This window comes from Canis aureus, chromosome 7 (assembly GCF_053574225.1).
Source record: "Canis aureus isolate CA01 chromosome 7, VMU_Caureus_v.1.0, whole genome shotgun sequence".
In the NCBI taxonomy this organism is placed as follows: domain Eukaryota; kingdom Metazoa; phylum Chordata; class Mammalia; order Carnivora; family Canidae; genus Canis; species Canis aureus.
In genome coordinates, this window is record NC_135617.1 from 42,629,057 (window position 1) to 42,647,281 (window position 18,225).

At 33.5% G+C, this 18,225-nt stretch overlaps 1 long non-coding RNA gene and 1 other non-coding gene across 2 annotated transcripts in view; both read right to left on the minus strand.

Annotated features, from left to right (window-relative positions):
* Positions 1–1,228: 1,228 nt before the first annotated feature.
* The window catches only part of LOC144316831 (uncharacterized), a 114,584-nt gene continuing 97,587 nt past the window's right edge, over positions 1,229–18,225 (minus strand). Inside the window, exon 4 of the long non-coding RNA XR_013382671.1 lies at positions 1,229–1,326. This is a non-coding gene — a long non-coding RNA (uncharacterized LOC144316831). The remainder of the gene's footprint in view (positions 1,327–18,225) is intronic.
* LOC144317901 (U2 spliceosomal RNA) lies at positions 16,429–16,620 on the minus strand. Its single transcript, XR_013383788.1, has one exon. It is a non-coding gene; the product is annotated as a U2 spliceosomal RNA (small nuclear RNA).

Below are 18,225 nucleotides of genomic sequence, written 5' to 3' on the forward strand. Positions count from 1 at the left end.
TTTTGTAATTGGAAATTCTCATCTTTTAGTAGACAGTCTAGATTTAACATCTTTTAAAACTTTTAGGGACTCTGAAGAATAAGAAGTCATATATATGACTACTGGATGGAATAGCTTGACTTTCCTTTTTTTCACATTTTCATTTTTGCCCAACATGTAACAATGATACCCAAAAAAATGATTGTGCTCTAGTATGTTCCCTCTATTTATCACAATATTTTAGTAAAATATTTCCCAGGATTCTTCTTGCTATATCCTGTGAGTATTATTTTGGATTTGTGTGTGTGTACATATGTTTTGTTTTGCTACCTCCCTCCTTTACCACAGTGTAAAATATTTCAGTGGGGTTTAATTGGTATTTCTCTGATATTGTGATTCTGAGCAATATTTCATGCATTTATTGGCCATTTATTTAAAAAATGCAAAGATATTCTCCTTATGTTTCTAGAAATACATTGTTTTTGCATTTACAATTTCATCTATTATATTAATGATCGACTTGGAATGAGTTTTTGTGCACAGAGGAAAAAGGTTTTGCAATTCATCTTTTTCCCATATAAACACACTTTTGTTTCTCTGTCTGTATCTATCACCTATCTATCCATCCACCCACCTGTCTGCCCATCTATCTATGGAGAATGAGATTGATTTATAAGGAATTGGCTCCTATGGTTATAGCAGTTGAGGAGCCCCACATTCTGTCATCTGGAACCTGAAAACCCAAGAAAGCCAATGATAGAATTTAGGCTGTCTGAAGGCTTGAGAAAGAGGGGAGCCAGTGGTGTAAACCTCAGTATGACGGTCAATTAAAATAAGATAAAAAGTCCCAGTACAAATAGTAAAGAAAGAAATAAAAGAAAGTCAGTGGAATCCTCCTTCCTCTGCCTTTTATTCTCTTCAGGGCCTCCGTGGATTGAATCATGCACAACCCCAATGGAGGGCAATCTATTTTAGGGAATAGGCTGAGTTCACCAATTCAAATGCTAATCTCATGCAGAAATACCCTAGCAGCAATAATGTTTTAATCTGGGTAATTTAACCTGGTCAAATCAACACATAATATCACCTGTCATAATTAGTATCATGTCTTCTTTAAATATTTGATAGCGTTAAGGGGTGGAATCATTTGTACTTTTGTTTTCTTAAGGAGAATAAATTATTTTACAGATTATGCTTTTTAAAAATGTCAGCCTAGGGACACCTGGGTGGCTCAGCGGTTTAGTGCTTACCTTCAGCCCAGAGCGTGATCCTGGAGTCCCACATCGGACTCCTTTCAGGGAGTCGGCTTCTCCCTCCGCCTGTGTCTCTGCCTCTCTCTGTGTGTCTCTGATGAATAAATAAATAAAATCTTTTTTAAAAAAAGTCAGCTTAATTTCACTTGCAGAATTATTTACATACTTGTGTTTTTAATATGTTTTAATATTAACTTTAATTTGGGGGATCCCGGGCAGCAGTTTAGCGCTGCCTGCAGCCCGGGGTGTGATCCTGGAGACTGAGGATCCAGTCCCACTTCGGGCTCCCTGCTTGGAGCCTGCTTCTCCCTCTGCCTGTCTCTGCCTCTCTCTCTCTCTCTCTGAATAAATAAATAAACAAATCTTTAAAAAATAATAATAATTAATTAGGGGGATCCCTGGGTGGTTCAGAGGTTTAGCACCTTCCTTTGGCCCAGGGTGTGATCTTGGATACCTGAGATCAAGTACCGCATGGGGTTCCCTTCATGGAGCCTGCTTCTTCCTCTGCCTTGTCTCTGCCTCTCTCTCTCTCTCTCTCTCTCTCTCTCTGAAAAAAAAAAAAAAATTAAAAATAAAAAGTAAAATTGATATTTACATTTTTCCTTTTCCCTCGGATTAGCTTTGCCAGGGCCTATCAACTTCATTAAACTTCTCAAAGAGGCTTTTGACTGTTGATTTTTATCTCTCAATTACTTTTTTCTATATTATTAATGTGAAATTTTATGTTTACTAATTTCTTCCTTTTACTCACTTGTATTTAATCAGCTTATCATCTATTTCTTAAGGTGGAAGTTTAGAACATTGATTTTTCATTTTTCTTCTTTGCAGTGTAGGCACTTAATCTAAAAGTATCCCATAAACAATAGTATAAATGCCAATAACAAACTTTGATATGCTTTGTTTTTATTTCCATTCAATGAAAAATATTTTTTAATTTCACTTTTAATTTGTTGGAAGACCTGAGGATGATTAAGAGAGAGGAATAAGATTGCATAGTTTCCAACTATTTTTGGTTTTTAAATAATTTTCATTATTCCCATATTAAACTACTGTGGTAAGAAAACCTATTCTAGGATTTTAGTCCTTTGAAATTCATTACAGTTATTTTATGGTCCAATTTTTAAATTATATTTGTGCATCTGTGCCTACTTGAAAACAGTGTGTATTCTTATGGGGGACCTGGGTGGCTCAGCCAATTAAGGGTCTGGCTCTTGGTTTTGGCTCAGGTCATGATTGCATGGTCATGAGATCAAGGCCTGCATTGGGCTCCATGCTGGGTAGGGCGTCTGCTTATCTTCCTTTCTCTCTGTCCCCCCACATCCACTTGCTCTCTCTCTCTAAAAAAAACAAACAACAAGAAAACCTTAAAAAAATAGAATATGTAATCTGTCGTTCACTGTAGTGTTTTCCCTCATTGTACTGTCTTAGTCTTCTATAACCTTAAAGATTGTTTCACTTAATTTATCAACTTCTAAGGTAATGACATTAAAAGATCCAAATATTTTATGTTTTTCAATGACATATTTTATTTGTATTTTTCTGTTATGTATATTTTTCTGTTATATGTTTAAAGAATTGTTGTGTGCATCTGGGTTTAGGACTGCATTATCTCCTCAATACCTTCACTGATTACTATGAAATGCCCTTCTTTATGTCTAATAATGCTGTCTTAAAATCGATTTTTCTGATATTAATAGAGCCACACCCTTTTTATATTTAGTGTTTCGATGGCATTTTTCCCCATCTTTTTACATTTACCTTTTTTTATATTTAAAGTATTTTTAAAATTTTCAAGGTGATTACACATATATAATTTAAAATTTTCCATTTTAACAAATTAAAGTGTACAATAAGTGATATAAATAATATTCCCAATGCTGTGTAAACCACCATCTCTATCTAGTTCCAAAATATTTCATTTGCTTTAAAGTAAAACTCTACTCAAGCAGTTTTTCCTTCATTCTCCCTCTTCCCTTATCCCCTAGCAAAGAATGACCTGTGTGTGGTTTATTCTGGATATTTTAGATGAATAGAATAATAAAATAAGTGACTTTTTCCATCAGGTTCTTTCTCTTAGAGAAAGAAAAGGAAAAAAAAATTTCTTTTGCCCATATTTTACTTTTTGATGTTCTTCATTCCTTTCTGTAGATAAACACTTTCAGCTGATATAATTTCTTTTCCATTTAAACTACTTCTTTTACTATTTGTTACAGGGCAGGTCTTCTAGAGATAAATAGTCTCAGTTTTTGCCTGCTTGAAAAGGTAGGGTTTTTTGTATATATTTTGGGCTTAATTTTTACTCCTTATTAAATTCCAAATTGTCAGTAATTTTTGTTTCCTTTCAACACTTTGAAGACATCATCCTACTGTCTTTTGGAAGCTATTTTTCTGATGATTGTTCCTCTGTGTAATGTCTTTTTCTCTGATAGCTCTTAAGATTTTCTCATTTTCTTTCAACTGTTTTATTCTGAAATGCTTGGGTGTGGTTTACTGTGTATTTATCTTTAAGTTTCTCTGAGATTTTCTCATCTTGAAGTTTGTCTTTGGTCAATTTTAGAAAATGCTTAGCATCATCTCTTAACTAGTTTCTTCTGCCATATTACTCACTTCTTTACTTCTGAGACTCTACTAAACTTATAATCACATAACATAGGTTCCTAGAAGCCTTTATTTGATTGTTGTTGTTGATGTTGTTGTTGTTGTTGTTGTTGTTGTTGTTTTGGTACTTATTTCTGTTTAGGCTTCAATTTGAATAATTTCCTTTGCAATCTCCTTGAATTCAATGTTTATATGTTTTTTGTCTCTCTACTCAAATTTCCCATCTAATTATCCATACTTTTCCATTTTTATTTTTTTCCTTTTAAATATTTTAAAGTATTTTACTAGATATTTCATTGCTCTTGTGTGATTATTACAGTTCCAACATCTGGACTATCTCTGGGTTTGATTCCACTAACTGAGTACTCTTTTTTGACATAGGTCAAATTCTAGCTTTTCTCTAAGTCTCATAGTTATTTATTGCATGCCAGATGTTATAAGTAGAGACTAAAATAAGCAATTCTTATCCTAGAAAAGATCAAAGAATTGATTCTGATTAAATAGATTTGGGTACTAGTCCCAACTTATTTCTTCCCTTTGGAGATTAACACTGCATGTGGTTACATTGAAGGGTTTAAATCATTCCACCACACAGCAAAATATTTATCTTCAAGCAAAGGCTGTTCCAGTCTTATGTGACACAGAACTTGAGGAAGATAAATAGCTTGTTACATCTTGCTCAACTTTTGTTTGGTAAATGCTAAATCAGGTTATTGAAAGACAGAAAGAAAAATAACCAAGTTTTTTGTTTCTTTTGTTTTGTTTTGTTTGTTTGTTTGTTTGTTTTGGTGGTGCTTGTTACTTTTAAAAAGGTTTTTAAAAGGACTTTGTTGTTGTAGATTAATTACTTCATTGAAACAAGTTTGAATAGGTAAGAATAGCAGCATGTTTGAAATTAATAAAACAGTTCTAAGTTACATATTTATTACTTTGACAAATTAGTCATTACGTAAAGTTTTAAGTGACCACATAAAAGACATTTTACTTATTATGCTGCTAGATGATTTAAATTAAATTGAGTTAATTTGTAAGAAATGTCTAAATAGAAATAATATTTCTCCACAAAACATATATTTTTTGCTTAAAAATGTCCTTTTTACTCATGTCTGCAACCTTCAAAAATATTAATTAGCATGAATGAGGGATCCCTGGGTGGCGCAGCGGTTTGGCGCCTGCCTTTGGCCCAGGGCGCGATCCTGGAGACCCAGGATCGAATCCCACATCGGGCTCCCGGTGCATGGATCCTGCTTCTCCCTTTGCCTGTGTCTCTGCCTCTCTCTCTCTCTCTGTGTGACTATCATAAATAAATAAAAATTAAAAAAAAATTAGCATGAGTGAGATTTATGTAAAATTAAAGGTGAGTAGAAATATCTGATTGCTATACTTTTCTTTCTTTCTTTCTTTCTTTCTTTCTTTCTTTCTTTCTTTCTTTCTTTTTTTTAAGATCTTATTTACTTCTTCATGAGAGACACAGAGAGAGAGAGGCAGAGGCATCGGCAGAGGGAGAAGCAGGCTCCATGCAGGGAGCCTGATGTGGGACTCGATCCCAGGATTCCCAGATCACACCCTGAGCCAAAGGCAGACGCTCAACCACTGAGCCTCTCAGGTGCCCCAGTTGCTATACTTTCTAAACAATGCTTAATTAAACATAAGAGTAATAGTGACTAAAAAATAATATCAGAAAGCAAAAGTAAAAAAATCTGAGTCCCCCCCCAAAAAAAAATCTGAGTCCTGGTTTAAATTATAGCAAAGTATTACTCAAGAGATAGAAAAAAATATTGTGTGGTGTGTGTGTGTGTGCATGTGTGTGTATGTTTTAATAGCTTTTGTTGATATCTCATAAAGACAGATTAGGATCTTCAAACAAAATGCTGTTGAAGAGTTTTTTTAAAAAATGTCTAAAATATATCTTTTAGAAAGTGTCACTAAACTAGCAAGATAGTGAGAATCTAAGATCACCAGACTCTATGAAACTACAATAAAGCAAGATGATCCCTCCTCAGGCAGATGAGATGACATTGGGTGCTCTGCTTTTGTTAATGCATTGCCATTTGGGTTTAGTAATCTGAAGGAGTTACAGTGCCCGGAAATAAACTAGTCTTCACCAACAAGGTAACAATGGTAAAATGGTAAAATATGCTATTGGCAAATAAATTTGTTTTTCATTCTTCACGGAATACCAATTATAGTTCCCTCAAAACCTATTCTAAAAACATAAAATCATTATTAAAATCAAAATACCATATTCATCTACATTGAAGCAAAATGGAATACATTGATTAAATAAACTTAAAATAGCATGAACAAGTTATTCTTGATACACACATGTACTTTAATATTCAGTCAAATAAAATTTTTCTCAAGATTTTTTCTGAATATTTTCTTTAATAGTTTTAATATTTTTAATTCATTTTCTTCTAAGTTGCATGTTACGATTAAAAGAAAGTTCAAACTTTTTCTAAATCACTTTCCTGTCATATAAATTTTCCCTAAAGTACATGAGGTTTTGAATTAAGAAATTAGTTGTTGTTCTTGTTTTTCTAGAACTGTCAATACTTACTAAGCTCAGAACAAATTCTGCAAACTGGATATTAGTCTCAAATATATTTATGAAAATATATATATATATTCACTGACACATGGGAGTTCAGCCAAAATATTTTCACAAATAACTGTGTTTGCCTCCATTCAGAAAGCCTTTCTTCAATAAATAATTTTACAAGCCAGAATTTATCAGTAAGTTATTTTTATGATTATTGAATATTTTGCTAATTTTGCAAAATTATAGGGCTTTTCAATTTGAGTTCATCAATATTTAATATGTATTCATCTAATTAAAAATATAATATTCATAAAATAAATGTTCTAATACATTGAAATATTTGAAATATTGGATTTCAAAATTAAACCTTGTATGCTACTAATTCTCAACTTTTAATTCTATATCATTCCTTTTACAAAGATAAATTTTAATGCTCTAAGTGTTAAAAATTTCTGATTTGCAAATTTTAAGTACATTTCTGTCTATAAGTTCTTTAAATTGGTAAGAACATTATTTTTTTTCAAGATGCTCCATCAGAATTTTTGTTAACATTATCTCTGCAAAAACAAATGATTTTATCCTCAAAATTGAATTTTTGAACTATATTTATAATAGCATTGACAATAATGTTTGACATTTCGCCTTCAGCAAATAAACTTCCAAAAGATTTAGATTCTTGCTGACTACAGCTTTGTACTACAGCCTGAAGTCCAGAATTGTAATGCCTCCAGCTTTGCTTTGCTTTTTCAAGATTGCTTTGGCTACTCAGGTCTTTTGTGGTTCCATACAAATTTTAGGATTCTTTGTTCTAGTTCTGTGAAAAATGCTAATGGTATTTTTTTTTTAATTTTTTTTTAATTTTATTTATTTATGATAGTCACATAGAGAGAGAGAGAGAGGCAGAGACATAGGCAGAGGGAGAAGCAGGCTCCATGCACCGGGAGCCCGACGTGGGATTCGATCCGGGGTCTCCAGGATCGCGCCCTGGGCCAAAGGCAGGCGCCAAACCGCTGCGCCACCCAGGGATCCCGCTAATGGTATTTTGATAGGGATTGCATAGAATGAATAAATTGCATTGGGTAGTGTAGACATTTTAACAATATTTGTTCTTTCAATCCAGGAGGATGGAATGTTTTTCATTTCTTTGTGTCATCTTCAATTTCTTTCATCAGTGTTCTATAGTTTTCAGAGTGCAGATCTTTTACTTCTTTGGTTAGGTTTATTACTAGGTACCTTATGGTTTTTGGTACAATTCTAAATGGGATCAATTGTCCGATTGTTCCTTCTGCTGCATTATTGGTGTATAGAAATGCAACAGATTTCTGTATTTTGATTTTGTATCCTATGACTTTACTGAATGCATTATCAGTTCTAGCAATTTTTTGGTGGGGTCTTTCAGGTTTTCTACATAGAATATCATGTGATCCATTGGGTGAGAAAATCAAACTACTATAGGAATTTACTAACTTTCTGTCTGACACCTTGGATGACATTGATATCAAAAAATAGCATGGAAAAAAGGATTTGGTTATCCATTAAAGTAAAATATACTATTAATTTTGAGATTCAAACATATGGTGGGTATAATGTTAGCCTATAAATATTTTTCATTTAAAATAAATTTGTTTGACATCTAAATATCATTTTTACATCTTTCCTATAAGTGTAATAGAATTATGCTAGTGCAATCAGCTGAATAATAAAAAGTTCAGTTAATGAGCTAACTGAACTCATTAACTCATTTTCCATACATATGTTTAATTTCTCTAAATTTCAAGTTGACATTCTACTATCAAAATATATGTGGGTTCTAAACACTAGTCAATATTAACTTGTTGTAAAGTATTTACAAGTTGGGATGGGTCAGGGAAAGAGAAAAACAACCAAAAAGTTGGAGTATACTTTTTAATGAAAAACATAACTATATTTAAAAAGGAAGTAAGTTGTCAGTTTTCTATTTTTTCCCCAGGATTATACTGGTTCCAGAAAGGCAGAAAGAAGAAGTTTGAGGCTGCTGCAATATCCCTGGTAATGGTAAACTGAAGAACATCCACCGAGTAAAATTCATCAGGCACCAGCTCATTAAACAGCAAGGCCTTTGAGTTGCTGAGACTGGGAGATGTTTAATGGCTGAACAGAGGAGAGTTAAATGGGCCCAAACAGGAAGAGAAATATTTTCAGGAAATTACTCTTCACACAAATTGGGGTAAAATTGCTCCTCCTATGCCTAGAGGGCACAGAGAATGCTGAGGGGATCAGAAATAATGCAGCCAATACTGAAAAGACCAATTGATTAAGATGAAGAGAAAATTTTGTTATTTAACTAAAGTTGGCCTTCAGAATTTCAAAGAAAATATTGAAAGGCAGCCAAGCCTTCTATAGAAACCATCTGATAGAGACTCAGTTTTAAACTTCTTTAAAAGATTTTGAGCAATTTCATAGGCAAAGAACTTGCTACCTTTACTGAAGAATGCTAACAGCAAAAACCTTTAATTCCAGGACAAGATGCTATGGAATATACAGGACTGGAATGCAAATCTTAGAAGAGGATTAATGCAAACTAAACAGAATCATTTTCTTAAACCAAAGTTACTCAATCTTTTCTGTCTGATAGTATCATTTGAGAAAATTTTAAAAAGTGACCATAATCAAGCCTTGCCTAACACAAAATTACAAATTCTAGGTGATTCTAATGGATCACTGCTCCATGAAGTGGCTAGCATTTATCATTATAGTATTTTGAGATAAATCTGGATAGTTATATCAGACCACATTTTATTGTCATTACTACTTAATTACTTAACTGGTAAATTCCAGTGAAAAAAAGCACCAAGCATAATGTATCTATAATCTTTAACAAAAGGATATTTAATAATTTCTTCATCAAAAATATCACATTCTATGAAGAGCTCTGGAGTTTCACAGTAAGAGAGACTTAAGAAAGACTTGCTATAATGTTCGAGATTGTCCTGGGTATTTCGAGAGAGGGTTTGATGAAGGAAGGGTGTGTTCTGAGTTGGGTGCTCTCAGGAAGCAGGGGCAATTTGATGATTGGGCTTAATAATTTTTATATATAAAGTGGAAGAAACAAAAGTACTAGACACGTCATTTGTAAGTGTAAGGAGCCCCTCGGTGAGCCAAGAGAAAGGAACATATTAGATGATTTTATGGTAGCACAGTGTCCTTTTCTTTGGCTTTTGTTTAGAAATGAGGCCAGATTGATCCTGTTTTTGAATGTGTCCAAAAGTATTTGACATTCTGTGAAATTTTTGTTATGTTATATTCAGTAGGGAATGTTATGGTCCAATTTTGAGCTGTCAGCTCTAGAACCTTTTAACCTCATAAGCTTATATAATAAAATAAAAGACATCATTTTATTTGAGGGTGTGTTCAGTGTTCTACAAAAAGCCTTGCTATGTCTCTATATAAGGTTTAGTATTTAAAAAATATACTTTCTAAGGTCCATATACATATAGGCAGGGATGGATAGACTCTGAGTTTCTTTTCTTTTCTTTTTAAGATTTTATGTGTTTATTCATGAGAGAAACAGAGAGAAAAAGAAAGAGAGGCAGAGACACAAGCAGGCTCCATGCAGGGAGCCTGATGTGGGACTCGATCCTGGGACTCCAGGATCACGCCCTGGGCTAAAGGTGGCGCTAAACCGCTGAGCCACCCGGGCTGCCCGACTCTGAGTTTCTAATAAGAACATTGATAAATAAGAAAACCAGATCCTTCTCAGCATGCTTTAACATGATCTTTTTGCTCTAGTATGATAGAGTTTTTAAGCTACATAGTTTTCTATTGATTATTTGTGTGTGGATGGGGATGGGGGGTGGTGTTTGTGTACATATTTGCATAAAAGAGGAAATATTTTATCCTTATCATTACTGAGCTCTGATAATCTTCTGGTTCCAGGAGGGCTAATTTCTACTATAAATTCTAGGAGGAAAAGGGAAGTACTAACTTAAAACTGTATCAAGATTAACTTCATTAAAAGAAACAAGTAAAGGGATGCCTGAGTGGCTCAGTGGTTGAGCACCTGCCTTCCATTCAGGGTGTGATCCTGGGATCTGGGATCAAGTTCCACATCTGGCTCCCTGCGAGAAGCCTGCTTCTCCCTTCTTTTTTTTTTTTTTTTTTAATTTTTATTTATTTATGATAGTCACAGAGAGAGAGAGAGAGAGAGGCAGAGACACAGGCAGAGGAAGAAGCAGGCTCCATGCACCGGGAGCCTGATGCGGGATTCGATCCTGGGTCTCCAGGATTGCACCCTGGGCCAAAGGCAGGCACCAAACCGCTGCGCCACCCAGGGATCCCTGCTTCTCCCTTCTGCCTATGTCTCTGCCTCTCTCTATCTCTGTGTCTCTAATGAATAAATAAATAAGTCAAAAAAAAAAAAAAAACATGTAGAGAGACAAGAGGAAGACACATATATACTTCTTGAGATCAACTAATCTATGTATTATAGATGAGAATAGTACCTAAAAATTTATTCTGCATGTGATTTGAGGATATTTTTTCCGAGAAATTAAGATACTTTTTAAATATCATAAGGAAACATTCAACCCCAAGCATCCATATAAATAGCACATATAAAATAATGAGAAAAGCAGTTCCCTGTGACATGGGAAAAGTGTCATTAAAATGACAAAGTAAAGAAAGAGAGCAGGATACAGTATGTTTTTCAAGCAGAAGTTTTAGCAATATGGAGGCAAGACAGTGTGAAAGACAATTCTGCATGAGGAATACTACAAGCAGTTTGGAAAAGAGCATTGCAAAATTAAATCTGGAAAGGTGGACAGATATTCTTATAAATTCTGGCAAAAAAAAATAGTCGAAAGCCTTTAAAAAATTAGTAACATTCTCAGATTAACATCAAAGAATGCCAAAGCCATTTAGTATTTGCAATTTTTCTACACTAGCAATTGTAATATGAATTCCAGAATAGTAAAATAGAAGGTAACTGCATAATCTAGAGAAAGAATAATGGGGCTTAAATTTAAGGAAAGAGCCATGAAAATGGGGAGTGTGGTATAGGTAAGAGAAATGTTACTGAAGTGAAATAAAAATACTTGTGTGTTATTAGAGGATGTGAGGTTATTCTGTTGTTTCTGATTTACATGTCAAGGAAAAAGGTGTCATTAAGATTGGGGATGAGAAAATGGAGCAAGATTGAAAGTAGGGAGAAGGATCATGAAGTGATTGGTTAGATCAGAACTCTTTGAAGACAGAGCTCAGTGGAAATGTAATTTGAGAATTATGTGGTAGTTACAGGATAATCCCTGGAGGGAGAAAATAAAAGAGTTAGTAAAGGACAAAAGTTACCAACATTAAGGAAGAGGAACAAAAACAAATGGTGGATCAGTGACCTTCAAGGAAAGAGATGATTAGGAGCTGAGGGGGATCCACAGAGTGAATGGAGCAGAAGCCACTGCAGTTAGCTTTATCCTCAATGTTGCCATTGAAAGATTCTTTTACATCTTTTTTATATTTTAGTGGAATATAGAATTGAAAACCAGATTGCAGTGGGTGGAAAGAGCAAATATGGTGTGAGGAACATAAGACAGGAAATATGCTCTCATGTTAAAAAAAAATCACACACATACACCATAAAACTTGTTCTCAGGAAAGGAAAACTAGGGTGACATGGGTGGGGGGAACGGTTAGGTTGGAGAAAGAGTGTATCTTTTTATTGTTGTAGTACAATAAAGGTTTTGTTGTTTTATTCATAAATAAGGAATACCTAATATGTACTACGTATTACATAAATTTGATATTATACTATACATGATATTGCTATGTGATGTTTTTCTCTTAAAATTCAGGGCTAGTATCCCATATGATTTAATAAGATTTGAGATATATAGACAGATATAGATAATAGATATGGATTTGTTATATACTAGTGCTTTATAATACAGTTATATAGATAGTTTATATACTTAAGATGTTTCATATGTGAAGTCAGTAATAAAATTTAATTCAGATCTTTGCACATGCACTTGGGTAGACAACTAAAAACAGTCATTAAAAAGTGGATTTTTTTTTTTTTTTTGTTTTGTTTTCAAAAAAATCATAGGGAGTCATTTTATATTGATTCATCCCTACAGCCTCTATAAGGCATACCAATCTGCTTTGGTTTTCTGGATCTTAATGTAAATTGTCAAGCAGAATTCCTTGCCCTGCATCCTAGGGAAGCTTTTATAACTTTAAATCCTTATCAGAACAGCAGCATATCAAAATGTCAACTGAACAGGTTCTAACATTCACGTATAAAGCAAGATTAGGCAAACTATAGTATTTTTCCCTTACATTTGTATAGGAGATATCTCAAGAAACCACTGGGTTAACAGAAATTTCATTGAGGAAATAAGCTTCTGCATTTTTGTGAGGTTTCTGTCCCATACTTTGGCACACATGTGTCTTAGACATTTAGATTGCCTATTATCTCTTTGGGACTTTGGGACATGTCAATATATGGTCATCACTCCAAAAGGCCAGTGATGTGTATGTTGCAGGGTCAGATGGAAGAATTCTGAGGCCTAAATCATAGCAGAGAGGGAGAGATGATATAAATAAACCTGAGATGAGAGCATCCATATCCCCAAGTATGTTGGGATCTGACTCTACAAATTTGGGAAAACGAGGTCAGTCATGAGTGAGGCCTGAGTTGAATTGGCTTCACCTCTCTGGGTAACATCCTCAGGTAAGATGCTCAGGAAAAGCATTAATGGATTCAATGTAAAAGTGGGGAGCAACAGGTCCCCCTATCAAGGAGACTCCATTTACCCAGGTCCCCCTTGTTCATCTCACATATTTCCATTTCATATATCATGCTGCTTGCTACTATCAGAAACCCAATGCTTTTTATTCAGTGCTCTCAGATTTTGCATAATTGTCCTGACAATGTTGTGAATTCTACTTATGCAATTCATTGTGAATAAACATTCATTTGATTCAGTTATCTTAGCTCTGCTGCTGCCCAGGGCTAAGGATGCTTTTGGCACTGAACTAGATAGTTCCTAAGTCTCCTTCTGTGTTTCCAACAGAGCTCAGGTAGGCAAACAAGTCATGCTCATTTAACTCTACCACACTCTGGAGAATGTACCTAAACTCAGTATTTGAAACCATTATGTCCTCACAGAGCATCCATCAACAAAAGCAGAGATTTACCCAAACTACCTTGGCTTATTTCGATACAGCAATTTTTGATAATTATTCATCAAATTTTGTTTAAGTTGTGTAAATACTAAACCAGATAGAATTCCAGATAAATAGAGATGAAACAGGCTTTCCTCAGGCAAACTAGACTTGCGAGTATACTATCAAGTTGATCCAGAAATGCTAATACCTGGGTAGGAGCAAATGAAAAGCAAATGGAATGAGATAAAATCCTCAGGTTCAATTTTTTTCTACATATAATTTTTCAAATACCTGAGGAGATAAGAAAAACTGAGGAGAAACTAGCAGAAACAAAAACCAACAGAAAGAGATCCATCCATGGAATTAGGAAATAAGGATTATAAAATAACTAAGCCAAGTCTGAAAATTTTTCTCAGGGAAATGAAAACTATAAAAAATTGACCTATCTGACTAAAAAGTAAACACTTTTATAAACTTTAAAAAAATAGACAAAATTTAGAACAAAATGGATAAATTTAATATAATTAATTCTATTTTCTTTCAGCAATTAAAATATTCCATCTTTTGACATTCATAAAACCCATGTAATCTCTTATTGTAATTTCCTTGTATTTAGTATCTCCATATCGTATAGCATCTCTTTTCAATTTATTTTTGATATTTTGCAGTAACACAAAAAATTGTCTAATTTAGTTCTTCTTCAACTTTAGGATTGTATCATCCATTCTAAAAAAATTTTCAGCCATATAACTTCTAATATAATCTTGCCTTCATTTTTTTCTATTGTGTCCTAACAGAACTCATGATAGATTGATGCAGCACCTTATTCTATTCCCCCATCATCCTTTTATCTTTTGCAACAAATTTTGATAAGAACAATACAAAATAATAACAACAGCTATCATTGTAAATTAAAAGTGTGCCAAGAACTGTATAAGCATTTTATATTTAACTCTTGAGAATCATATTGTAATCTAAAAAAAAAACAAAGAACAAGAGGATCCCTGAGTGGCTCGGTGGTTTAGCACCTGGCTTCAACCCAGGACGTGATCGTGGAGTCCCAGGGTTGAATCCCATGTCGGCCTACCTGCAATGGAGCCTGCTTCTCTCTCTGCCTGTGTCTCTGCTTCTCTCTTTCTCTATGTCTCTTTCTGCCTCTCTCTGTCTCTCTCTCATGAATAAATAAATAAAAATCAATCAATCAATCAATCAATCAATCAATATAAAAAACAAAGAACAAGTAACTTTCTATTGGTCACCAGAAGATGAACCTCTTGAATGAGGTGCTAGAAAGACAGGTCAATATTGTGTCTTTTTGATTTATGGCTCAGGGAAATTTACCTGTATATGCAGACCTACACTATAGAAATGCAATAGTACTCAGTGGCAAGAAAATTCTACAATTTATCTCTTGCCTTTTGTTCTACATTTTTGGCTTTATACATTGGAAGAACATTTCAATCAACCAATTTGGTTATCCTTGGGGGTGGGCAATTAATGGAATGAATAGCTTCACTTCAAGAATGACCACCCCCATAAAGAGACTATTACCTTAACCACCATGTTCTTCCTTTGATTCTTTCTCTATACTGGGGGGTGATCATGTTTAAATAAAATAAAATGAAATAAGATAAAATAATCGTGTTTTGTTTCAAAGTCTGAATTCGGTAAAATAAATTCCACACTAGACCTGTTTCAAATAGTTTACTATGAATATCTTAGATAATTCAAGGTGTTTACCTTAAGACAGGTTTGCCTATTACTCCCGGTATTATCATATTATTATTTATTATTATTAAAATAATTACACATCTCAGAATATTCCCCAATAGATTGTAACTTTACAGAGTAGTTCCATAACAAACAGTATTTAGTAATTAAAATAATAACTCATGTAAAAATAGTAACATTGTGCAGTAGATAATATTTAAGATCATAAATTAATCTTCAAAAACACCACTTGTAATTTAGAAATGACACATAAAGCCAGTATAACTTAAGGGTAATTAAAATCTTGGAATAATTCATTTGATTATGTTTTTGGGATTCAACATTTTTGCTTCTAGAATTCCTCGGTGACTACTTTAGCTCTTTAGCTCATATTAGAAATTGACAGCTCATTAACAGCTCATTAGGAATGCTGTTAACTGTGCAAAAGGAAGATACTCTCCATAGTAAATACTTACTTGTGAAATGTATTGAAGTTTAAGTCAGATTCAGCATTTCAGGGAGAATAAACATTTCTGCCTAGCAGTAATGAAAAAGTGCACACATGCAGGGTTAAAATGAGGGGGAGGATGCCATAAGTTTCAATATATTTCACAAAATATTCCAGTGTGACATACTTTCTGCCACTTTTCCTTTGACTGTCAATTTATAGAAGCTGCCTGTCAATCTCCATTTCCCTTCAAAACACATGCAGTTATCATTCATTCCAATATTCTAAGATCATTTTATATAAACTTTAGAGATTTCGAATGATTTGTGAATGGACAAAGCCAAATCACATTTATGAATAAACACATGAAAAGAAGATTATTAAAATATTTTTAAAAGGAAAGAAAAATATGACCCCAATGTTTTTTTTGTTTGTTTGTTTGTTTTTGAAAAACAAAAACTTAAGTATAAGAAAGTAAAAACTAGGAGAAGAAATCTAAAGACAGAAACAAAAACAAAGAAGGAAAAAAAGAGCAAAACCACTTCCACTGTTGACTTAGACTTGTATTCATGTTAGTAGTAGGTAAGAAGGCCGGCCATAGTGTGTGTATAAATACACATTACACATATTCTTGACTGTCTTTTGTACCTGAATGGCAAAAGCACACAGCAGGTAGATAGTCTAAGGTCTGCCAAGTGGAGGCTCCGGGATCATCATATTTGGTTAACACAATGGCAGCTGTCTGGTATTCCCCAAGGGGGTGCAGTACTATATCAGATCACTGCATGGAGTAGACAGAGCAAGCTCCTATTCCAACTCCTTGATCAAAAAAAAAAAAAAAAAAAACATCTATTTGATACACTGTCCTCAGGTAGAGAATATATCAGATATTAAACTGATAAAAACAGATACTACACTTGATGTTAGCCAAAAGACTGAGAAGTGATGATCCCAAAGTTGTAAAAAATACCCACATCACTGTTTTGAGCCTGACTGGAGATAAAGAAATGATGGTCCATGAGCCAAATCTAGTCCATTACCTGTTTCTGTAAAGTTTTATTGAAACACAGCCACACTCATTCATTTTGGAATTATCTATGGCTGCTTTCATGCTATAAAAGTAGAATGGAGTAGTTGCAAAATAAACCATATGGCCCATAAAGCCTAAAATATTTACTTTTGGGTTTTACTATTTTGTTGATCCCTGATTAGACACATAATTTTTAAATTTATGTTCAGATGTATGCTATTTGACTTATAAAATGGTATACAGATAGAAGGAATATTTCTTTGGCTGGAAAGCCCACAAAACTAGCATTTCTAACTTTGGCTTTGGAACACCTTTAAATATTTATGAGTAAATCACTGAGTGATTTATAATCTCTCTTCTAACTCTTGTTTTCACTTTGTTTTTTATTATATATATAATTTATATTATATATAATTATATATTATATGTTTCCACTTTCTCTCTGTTTTTTATTATATATAATTTTTATTATATATAGTGTATAATATATATACCAAAGTATATATATTTATATATAAATATTAAAAATATTATATATAATATATATCAAAATATTATATAATATGTTATATTTTATATATATATATATATATCAAAGTCTTCCAGGGTAGTAAAAATTTAAACTCAGTGTTTCAATTTGTAAATTTTCCTTATTTCACAATTTCCATGTCTTCTTGAGCTACAGAAGTATTGGGAAGATTGGTTATGAACTTTGACTATTCTCTAATTTGATCATTGTTCTTACCTGATTTTAGTCATTAATACACATATGTGATTCCAGAGCTCTCCAATATCCTCTATGGCATTTGCTCATCGCAATCTAAACAATTCATCATGAGACATTAGTCTACCCTCTGGGTCTTTTAATGTTTATTGGATCTACTTCTATTTCAAAGCCATTTTCTGGGGACTTGTGACACATCTTGCTCTTCCTATAATCTTCTTTAGAGAGAAATGCCCATTGGCTCCACATATCTATTCTTACTCTATATCTTTTTCATCCGGATTTTCGTGCAGCCTCCTATGGCTGTGACTGAGCATAAGGAGCAGCAGCCCTTTTCTAGAATATATCAATGCTTCATCATTCCCACTCTGTCTCCCACCATTCTGTGGAAGCCCTCCATTTCTCAAATCCCATTTTTCCAATACATTTATTTATGCCCAGTGGTCTTCTCCTGTGAGAGGAGGCTATGGTCTATAAAAAGAAGCTTAAAAGATGAACACATATCAATATATCTTGCCACATCTCTCTGCGAAAGCAAGAAGCCCAAATATCATGTCAATTTATTTTTTTCATGTCAATTTAAATAAAGATGAAAGGAAAAAAATAAAACTGGGAAAAAATAAAAGTCTGTTAAGATTTCTAAAATAATATTTCACTACACCAATTGCTTGATATTGCCATCTCAAATCTTAATCAAATATTAATTTTCTACATCATATCTCTTAATGCAGATATATTATTGGTCCAGATAGGTTAGTTTAGGGTAAAGTAACAACCTCCAAAGTTTTATAATATAAT